The 10,321-nt window shown below is 45.6% G+C and overlaps 1 long non-coding RNA gene across 3 annotated transcripts in view; it reads left to right on the forward strand.

Moving 5' to 3' along the window:
* The window catches only part of LOC109027827 (uncharacterized), a 45,599-nt gene extending 38,393 nt beyond the window's left edge, over positions 1 to 7,206 (forward strand). Inside the window, exon 3 of one of the 3 annotated variants that reach the window (XR_008667254.1) lies at positions 6,903 to 7,198. This is a non-coding gene — a long non-coding RNA (uncharacterized lncRNA). Of the gene's footprint in view, positions 1 to 292; positions 1,287 to 6,902 lie in introns of those variants that run through there. The other 2 variants (XR_002006911.3, XR_010134676.1) reach the window with 2 other exon arrangements.
* Positions 7,207 to 10,321: the final 3,115 nt, after the last annotated feature.

Here is a 10,321-nt window from a genome sequence, read left to right on the forward strand (position 1 = left end):
ACCTAGGCCAAAACCTGCCCAAGGTTAGCAGAGCGACAAGGGAAGGAAGTATCAGGAGGATCGAAGTATCGTGGGCACAAAGAGGCAAAGTGCTAGTATTGCTAATTTTGACCCAGTGCCCGTGGGCCACCAACAGGACAAAGGCAGCTGTGTGGTGTTCCCTGTCCCATGCATACTGAAGGTGGGATAGAGTGTGAGAACACCGCACAACCCAGGCTGCACCAGGGCGCTGGACACTAACAGAGCTCACGGATATTTTAGCTTCTGATAATTCAGCTTTCTTCTCTCACAGGTGCAAACTCACTTTTAGAAAAACAGTGAACCATGGGACTGTACTAACAGAAGAACAACAAATGCCCACCACAAGCCCCGCCTGTCTGTGACGTGGTGGCCAATGCAGTTAGGAAGAGAGAGCTCTCATCTCAGACTCGTTCACATCGACCTGGTCATGACTGGAGAGTTTCCACGTATTGGCAAATATGCACGTTTTAAACTATGGTGAAACCCCGTCTCTACTGAAAATATAAAAAATTAGCCGGGCATGGTGGTGGGCGCCTTCAGTGAGTTTCTGAATTAGTGTGGGGCATTGAGGAAATATTTCAGGGACAGAACTTCACCCCAGCCCAGGCCTTTTCTCACATGCAAAGGCAGATGCAAGGGCAGAAGTCGTCGTCTTGGGATGAAGGTCTGCAAAGTCATTCATTTATGCCCAGGAATTGGAAATCTCAAGACTCTAGGCTGTTTCCCTAGTTAGCCTTTGCACTCTGAACTTGGCTTACTCCCCTCCCTAGTGACCACTCTTCTGAACTTCACTCACATTTCTGTCTAAGAACTAAGACGCAAGAGGAGGTCCCAACCTCAAAGAAACTTGTTTCAAGTTTCTTTCAGAGGAGGAGTTAAGCCAATTAGATGGTTACGTGTTGTGTAACCGAGCTCATAAAACATGAAATGGCTTGAACTAAGGTAACAGGGGATAAGTGGCTAGAAGACTTTTTAACATTCTTAATTTGGCTGTAGGGTGGAACACATTAACGACTTCAGAAACATATTTGGTGAGCAACATAGAATGGAATTGTTGTTCATGTATCAGGCAACTTAGTGTTTGGGAGATAACCCCAGATAAAAGGAAAATTATCATGGGATGAAATTAACGAAATAAGTATTAAAAAGTTCTTAGCCATGAAACAGCTAAGGACAATTTACAGAAGTCGGAGAGGCGAAAGTGAGATGAGGAGGAAGGAGGGAAATGCCTCTGACAAACACAGCCAATTAAAAAGTACCGTGATTGTAAGCCGCAGCACGCTCTGTCTGGTCTGGCCTCGCCTAGAGTTCTTCTGCACCCACACCGAACCCAGCTGCTCCCCTCACTCCCCACCATCCTGCGTCTCCTCACACAGCCCAGTGGAATCCAGCGGTGTGCATGCTCAGGTCAGCCTTCTCTCTTCCAACCCTGGTAGCTCATGACCAGCTTGTGAAAAATATCACTACACAGCGTGGCAGAATTGCGCCACTGAAAATGCACGTTCTCAGCGTTCAGCTGGCCTCATGATTTCACTTCAGTCTCTTAATTGTCTTTGGTGAGAATTTTCTCTTTTTTTCCTTTTTTCCTTTTTTTCTTTTTTTTTTTTTCAGACAGAGTCTCGCTCTGTCGCCCAGGCTGGAGTGCAGTGGCCCGATCTCAGCTCACTGCAACCTCCGCCTCCCAGGTTCATGCCATTCTCCTGCCTCATCCTCCTGAGTAGCTGGCACTACAGACGCCCACCACCATGCCCGGCTAATTTTTTGTATTTTCAGTAGAGACGGGGTTTCACCATGTTAGCCAGGATGGTCTCGATCTCCTGACCTCGTGATCCGCCCGTCTTGGCCTCCCAAAGTGCTGGGATTACAGGCATGAGCCACCGCGCCTGGCCTTTTTTTTTCTTTTTAAATTTGTTTTTAAATTAAGAATTGTATCTATTTAAGACTTTTCTGTATCTCCTTCAGCCACCCCTCATCTGTGCTAGCAGGCTGCTCTGCATCCTACTTCGAGGAAGTTGAGGACAGCAGCCCTGATCACCCCCAAATGCCTGACCCTGAACTTTAGAGGTATCTCTAGCTTTTCCATAGCTTCCTTTCTTTTTCTTGGCTCAGACCTTAAATTCTTGGCTCCCTGCTTATCTCCTCCACACACTCCCCTTAATTAACGTCATGAGCACTTTTTGGATTCTCTGCCTATTTCCTCTGACTCTCCAATCCTGCTCTCCATTTCTGCCCTTCCCCAGGCTGCAGAGACAAGGACCTAATTGCCTCGGGGGCATCATCACTGTTCTTCTGGTGTCTCCAATGACATCATCACCTACCTCTTTAGCTAGCCCTTGCCTTTTCTGTACTTTGCTGTGGCTGGTGGGGACTATCACCAGTTATCAAAACCTAGAAGTTCTGTCTTTTCCATCACCTTCTCTACCCCTGGAGGTCTTTCCAATTTCCCTTCATTATTATTTCTCCAGCCTGCTCTGCTTTTCGTCGTCTACTCCTACTGCTTCAGTCCAAACCCTCACTCGCACCTAGACAACTCAGAAGCCTCCAAAATCATCTCTAGTCTCAAGTCTTGTCCCTTTTAAATCTGTCTCCCACACTGTGGTTTGGGCACTCACCTTTAAATGGAAATTTGTCTGGCTTAGCCCCTTTTAGTGCCTTGCCATTGCCCACATAAGAAATCCAAGGCCAGGCGCAGTGGCTCACGCCTGTAATCCCAGCACTTTGGGAGGCTGAGGAGAATCACTTGAGGCCAGGAGTTCAAGAACAGCCTGGCCAACATGGAGAAACCCCATCTCTACTAAAAATACAAAATTAGCTGGGCGTGGTGGCATGCACCTGTAATCCCAGCTACTCAGGAGGCTGAGGCAGGAGAATCACTTGAACCTTGGAGGCAGAGGTTGCAGTGAGCCAAGATCGCACACCATTGCACTCCAGCCTGGGCAACAAGAGTGAAACTCCGTCTCAAAAAAAAAAAAAAGAAAGAAATCCAAGTATGCTACCAGCACACACAGGGTCCTCCCTCTCCAGTCTGCCATTGCCAGCTGTGCCTTGCACGTGATGATCCAGCAACACAGAACTGCCCATAGTCCCCACACTCACTGTGCCGTTTCTGAACACCTTACAATTTTTTATCCTCCCTCTCTGGCCAACTCCTATTTTGACAACAAAAATATCATTTTCCTCAGGACACCCTTCCGAATTCTGTAGACCACATGAGGTTCCCCTCTGCATTTCCATGATGCTTTTTGTTAATGAACTTTTAAGAGTTCCTTTTGCTGGGTGCAGTATCTCACGCCTGTAATCCCAGCACTTTGGGAGGCTGAGGTAGGCGGATCACAAGGTCAGCAGATCAAGACCAGCCTGACCAACATGGTGAAAGCCCGTCTCTACTAAAAATACAAAAATTAGCCAGGTGTGGTGGTGTGTGCCTGTAATCCCAGCTACTCAGGAGGCTGAGGCAGGAGAATCGCTTGAATCCAGGAGGCGGAGGTTGTAGTGGGCCGAGATCGCGCCACTGCACTCCAGCCTGGGCGACAGAGTGAGACTCTGTCTCAAAAAACAAAAACAAACAAAAAAAGAGTTCCTATTATGTTTCATCCGAATGAATTAGACTTAGTACACAGTTGATTTTCTCCACATCTGATGACTAGCTGACACTGCACATCAGTAAGCTAGCCTTGTGACATGAGAACTTCATGTGCATTCGATAACTCCACATTTCATGTGATCATTACCTGCGTTACTCACAGGAAATCTCACTGACCTGGATTGTAACAACCTTTCCACATGTCTTCATCAGCAGTCCCTCAGTCCCTCGAGAGTGGTAAATATGTCTAATTGATTTACGTATTCTAATATCTGACAGTGTGACTGTTTCAAAACAGTTGCTCCATAATTGTTGAATTAATGAAATACTAACTCTCCTCCATTTCAGCGTAGTATCCTTCTGTCTTTATGACAAGGATTGCTACTTTCAAGCTTTTAGCCCAGTTGTTTGGTAGTCAAGGAATATATAAAACTGTTTCCTCATGGAACAAAAATAGTAATATCCACAAAACCCCGTTTTTCCATCTACCTCTTGTATATAAATAAACCTAAGATCATTAAAAGGGAAGTCATGACTCGAGAGGTCTCCACCTGAAAATGGGACTTGACTTTGGTTTTATTGGCTCTGCTAGGCTGTGGGCTGAATATAAAACCATGCCTAGTCCTTTGAATCCACTTATTATTTCTTTACAAATGCAATTTGTAGTGGACTTCCTGAAAATGTTTCAGAACAGGATATAGCATCTTATTTTTTTTTAACTTTTTCTTTAAAATATTCAAGGAAATCTAAAAAGCAGAGAGAGAAAACTCAGCGCAGCTCTGGCAGCAAAGATCAGAACCATCAGAGGCCAGCATTAGGGAAGGTTATGGTAAGAGGCAGCACTTGTAGTCAAAGTCAGATTCCTCATCAGACGCAGTGCAATGCCGACCCAAGCAGCTCCTGGCTGGCACGGGGCCATGCTCCAGGCTGGGTCTTCTCCAGTCCTTTCGTTCACACCTGCACTTGTACGTTTTGCTTCAGTTTATTACTCTGTCTTTCCTTTGCACCTAAACAAAACAACTACTTTCCCCGCCCGCCCACACCCCTGCAACCCCGAGTAAGTTTGGACCATTCTTCCAGACATTTCTTGGTATGTAGAAATTTCTGCCTGGAATAAAGTTACTTGAATGACGACGCTAACCCTTCTTGATTTGCCCTTGGATCGTAACTCAAGGACCCTCTGCCCCTCGCTAAGTCTCAGATGCATCCCTCTTGTTTAGATAGTTATTCTACATCTTCTTCTGGGTCTTCAGGCCTGGCATCCTTCTTGACATTCTGACGTCTGCAAATCTATCTCATTCACTCCCTTATGTTATCGACTGCAACTTTCTTCAGAGCACTGGCTTTTTGATGCCTGAGTCAATTAGATCAGGATAATTTGTGAGATAAATGGAAAATTCCTACACGTGCTCTTGTGTCAATATTTTCTCTCCGTGAAAAATCACACTTTGCTTCTTAGCCGCTTGGGTTGTTACCTTAGCACAGTATGACTGAGTCAGGGGAGCATATTTCTGTTTTTCCCTGATTCAAATCTCAGCTGAGGAGCTACCCGCTAGGCTGGCACCTTCCCTCACTACCTACCCGGGCCTTCCACTGCATTTAGTGGGTGCAATCCTGAGCGGCTTGCTGAGTCAGAACTAGTTGGAAGATGACTAGGACTTCCAACAAGGTTGCTGACAAGTTTCTCTTCTAATACATGTGAGCAATTTCCTGGCCTGCTTTTTTTTGCTGCCTCTCCACTAGATGTTCTTTGAAAGCATGGTAACCAGTCATGGAAAGGTTTTCTGACATATAGGAGACCAAATGTTGGCTAGCTAATTCTTAGGCCGAAATTATTACTGTAATTTGAAATAATAATTATAAAAACATGCAGGATGTGAATCTTTAATAATCCAACCAAATTCAGAGACCGAAACATGTTACCAGGCAGCTTGTAAAAATGTTCCCGGTACAGTATGTTGTTGCATTCTGGATAGCGTCTCTTACCCCTCTGAGCAGTGTAATCACCCTGTAATAATTCTCCACCTTTTACACTCCTCTGCCTGGAAGGTGGCATAGTGGTGTAAACAGGCTTTCTGAATTTAAACAACAACAACCCTGATTTGCGGCATTTGCTGACTTTTGTTGTGTAAAGATTCCTGCCATAGCTGATTTCAAGCTATAAACAGTTTAGCAGCTTCCTCATAGAATTCCTGTGCATTTAAAAATTGGTGCTCTGAGCCCGCAGGAGCTGCCTCCAGGATAACCCTGGGTGTGGAGCCCAACCTGAGACGCCCATCGCCTCTCTTACGCCCAACTGAGGGTTTGCCAAGGCCCATGTGAGAGGTGAGGCCAGCTGGACTTCCTGGATCCAGTGGGGACTTGGGGAACTTTCCTGTCTTACAAGAGGATTGTAAAACGCACCAATCAGCACTCTGTAAAACACTAATCAGTGCTCTGTAAAACACGCCAATTGGCGCTCTGTCAAATGCACGAATCAGCAGGATTCTAAAAGTAGCCAGTTGTGGGGAGGATTGAAAAAAGGCCACTCTGATAGGACAGAAACGGAACGTGGGGAGGATTGAAAAAAGGGCACTCTGATAGGACAGAAACGGAACATGGGTGGGAATAATAAAGGAATAAAAGCTGGCCATCCCAGCCAGCAGCAGCAACCCGCTCAGGTACGCTTCCACACTGTGGAAGCTTTGTCCTTTCGTTCTTCACAATAAACCTTGCTACCCCTCAGTTCTTGGGTCCGTGCCATCTTTAAGAGCTGTAACACTCACCATGAAGGTCCGCGGCTTCATTCTTTGAAGTCAGTGAGACCATGAACCCACCAGCAGGAACCAACTCTGGACACACATGGTCTCTTCAGAAACAAAGTGGTCTCAGCAATGAACGTTTCCAGCGAACTCCCTATATAATTTGAATGTAACAATATATCACAACATAAACAGGCTTCCCAATTTATGCAATAGGCTTTATGTTTTCTGTATTTTTGTCTGCATGTATAGAATTGACAAAACCTATATTTTCCACATAGGAAAATATACAACGAAGAGTTATTTTGTTTTTGTATCAGTGTTGCGTGGAATATTCCACTTCAGTTAAAACAGCTGTTGTTTGGGCAGAGTATCAACGTGTGGCACACACAAGCTAAACAACCCAGTAGAGACTGCATTCTTTAAGAGGAGCTGCTTACCTGGCAATGCCCACTGGGAGCTTCCCTAACTGGAGGTCCCCTCGCTGGGAGCATCCTGCCAGTGCAGACAGACGTATAACCTGGGATGTCTGTTTTTTCTTTTTTCTCTTGACCTAGTCAGAAGACTGAACATGGTGTAACTGTAGAAAGTCCATCATCCTTGTGTATGCACTTGCTGAAAGATCCACTGAAGAGCAACCTTCGTGAACATTACCAGGGGACTTGTGCTCCTATAAAACGCACTGTTTTCCTCACTGCGAGATGGGTCTCTCACCGCGATGGACTATCTGTGATCACAGAGAACTTCTTCCCTGGGCTTTCCCTGTCACACTGATGGCATGAGTATGTAGAGCAGGGGTGGGAGTGAACATGTTAATCTCTTTTGAATAAACTGATTTTGAAGTAGATGTCTCAAAAAAAAGTTTGTCGCAATACTTTCTGGGTAGTAACATTAATTCTCCCCACCAAGAGTAGTAGTTTGGAGTTATTACTTATAAGCAGTGTGGCTTATTTAATAGTTTTATTCCCAATGCATTTCAGGCCGCACATCTTCAACGTATAAAGTGTTTGTGTAGGGGAGAATTAAAGTAAAACAGAGAGCCACCTCTTCCTCCCAACCTGTCTCCAGTGATTCCAGAGAGAATGCGGCAGGTCATAAGTACAGAACAATGCTTTGCACCTGAAATAAACCAATAAAGTAAGGCGGACACAGGAGATGATTCAATCCCAATTTAGGTTTTGGGGACAGAAGGGCTGACCGTCCTGGGGATGTGGCCTTGAGTGTTCTCTGTACCCCGTGCAGTTTTCCACAGGAGCCTTGGCAGAGAGCTGCTGTCAGAGTCTGGGGCTTGGTCCATCCAGAGCTGGGCAGCATCACCTCCCATGCCCTGCCCAGTGCTGCCTGGGCTTAGAAGCTGGCATGGGCTCTTGGTGCAGGCACGCACACACACACCAGCAATGAGGTCCACACATCAGTCACCCCAAACTCAAACCCCTGGACTCTTGCCCGCCAGATGAGAGCATGCTACGGTTCTTCAGTTATGTTGAGAAAAGACGTAAATAGCAATAATCTTGAAACAATGTTAGGGAAATAAAAGCACAAGTGTAAGCCAGAAAAGTCAGCTGTCAATATAAGAACAAATATAAGAACAAAATCAGAAGTCCGGGTGTGGTGGCTCATGCCTGTAATCCCAGCACTTTGCGGGGCTGAGGCAGGCGGATCACGAGGTCAGGAGTTCGAGACCAGCCTGAACAACATGGTGAAACCCTGTCTCTGCTAAAAATACAAAAATTAGCTGGGCATGGTGGCACGTGCCTGTAACCCCAGCTACTCAGGAGGCTGAGGCAGGAGAATCACTTGAACGTAGGAGGCGGAGGTTGCAGTGAGCTGAAATCGGGCCACTGCACTCCAGCCTGGGCGACAGAGTGAGACTCTGTTTAAAAAAAAAAAAAAAAAAGAACAAAATCAGAATGTGTAACTTTCAGGGGTAGCAGAGAAATTTTGAACTATTCAGAGGAAGTTTAAAAAAAGGAAGAAAAAAGAAACAGAAATAAAATATAGAGAATTGAAAATGTAAAATAAGATGAGAGAAACAAATCTGCTATATGAACAACTATAATTTGGGGAAGATTGAAGTGAGTGTGTGTATCCCTGAGACTGGTGAGGAACGTGTGCGTGGACATGAACATGTGGATGGGATGCCCAGGGGTGCATACAGAGCTGGGAAGGGGAGCCAGGGCGTGGGCCATGGGCAGGCTGCCCCCCTCAGCCTCCCCTCCCATACACCTCCTATTGGGGAAATTCAGGAATCCCAAGCTCTGTAGAACTTGGCCTTCTACATCATTAGGCAGTCATCTCTACCAAGGAAGGAGGAGAGAACTTTTTAAATGTACTTTTAAAATTGTTTATTTAAACATTTTTTACTTATCAAATTAAAGTTTGTGGGTTTGATTTATAAATTTTAAATATTTGGACGTGTGTGAGCGTGTCTTTGAGCATCATGTGTGGGCCAGGCAGTGAGGGCCCTGAGACGTGGGCAGATCCTGGCAATGCAAAGAGCAGATCCAGCTGGTCTTGCTAGGGGACTGGAGCTGGGGAGTCAAAGAAAGGGGGGCCCATGGACCCACAGTGGACTCAGTTGCCACCACAAGGGATAGGGAAGGCCGTGTGTGGAGTGGATTTGGGGAAGAGCATTCAGGATTTCACTGTTGGGAATGCTGATCACGAAACATCCACGGGAGCTGCCAAGCAGGCAGTTGGATGTGTGGGTCTCCAGGTCAGGAGAGGGTCCCAGGTAGACTTCCATTCATGGACAGCAGCAGGCAAATGGAATTTACAGCCATCATAGATGGGGACAGCAGCAAGCATGTGACTGTAGACAGAGAAGAAGAGGAGTGAGGACTGAGCCCTGGGATCTTCCGATGTTAGCCAGTAACTCACTTTACTCAGTGCATCACACATTCAGGTATTTGAAGTATATTTTTAAGGGTCTTGTAAGAGGTTGGAGAAAATCTAACACTATTCAAAGCTAACTGGAGTCTATTGAAATTTTCTGAAAAGTTTTAAAGTAAAACTGTTTCTTCTATCAATCTCCTTGATTTCAACAAGGTTTTCTTAACTTTTTAAAGCAAATTCCAGAATTTTTTGCACAAAATTAAAATTAAAGGGTGTTGCCTGTGGGCACCTTAAAGAGTCTCTTTGATAAGTCTGCATATTGGCTTATTGCTCAAGAGAGATAAGTTGGGCTCCCCAATTTTTATAACATACTGTCAACTCTATAGTCACACTGTCTGTTTCATGTCGTTGCTTGTTAGAAACAGACTATCTGCACTGAGCAGAAAGTACCAGTAACTATTCTCTGCTGCAGCAGCTGCCCATGATGCATTGCGTGGTGAGCCCTCGCCTGCAGTTTTCTGCCAGGTATCTCTCTGCCCTGCTTCCTCTGGGCTCTCCCTGAAGTTGGGGGACACTCAATCATGACAAACCTTGAGGTGGAGGAGGGTAAAATGCCCAGGAAAATCATCAACCAATGGAAAAGAAAATGCAGTGAATTAATTCCCTGGGGCTGGTTGCTCCTGCCTTAGCCTCCCAAAGTGCCGGAGGAACACTTGAGGCCAAACGTTCGAGACCAGCCTGGCCAACATGATGAGACCGCACCCCCCCGCCGTCTCTGCAAAAAATGATACTAAAAAATAAGTACCAGCCACCTTTGTCTAGCGAGACATGCTCTGTGTGAATGGGGTCCCGGTGAACAGAGACCTAGTTGTGCACCCAGGAACGAGCTCATGAACATACCCTTTTCTGACTTTCCTCCCTTCTGTCTTACTTTTCTAGCCACTTCCTTTGGTACCAGTCCCAAATAAAGTATCTGCTCAGGTATCTAAGGAAGGATACTCCTATTAAATAGCACAGGCTCAACTTTATTTTGAACTCTCTAGAAGGATATTACCATATAGGTAGTGTGGAAGATTATCAAATGAAAAGATCTTGTATTACTGTACTAGCTTCAGGCCTTTGCAGTGGCTCTTTGCTCCAC

This window comes from Gorilla gorilla, chromosome 6 (genome assembly GCF_029281585.2).
Source record: "Gorilla gorilla gorilla isolate KB3781 chromosome 6, NHGRI_mGorGor1-v2.1_pri, whole genome shotgun sequence".
In the NCBI taxonomy this organism is placed as follows: Eukaryota; Metazoa; Chordata; class Mammalia; order Primates; family Hominidae; genus Gorilla; species Gorilla gorilla.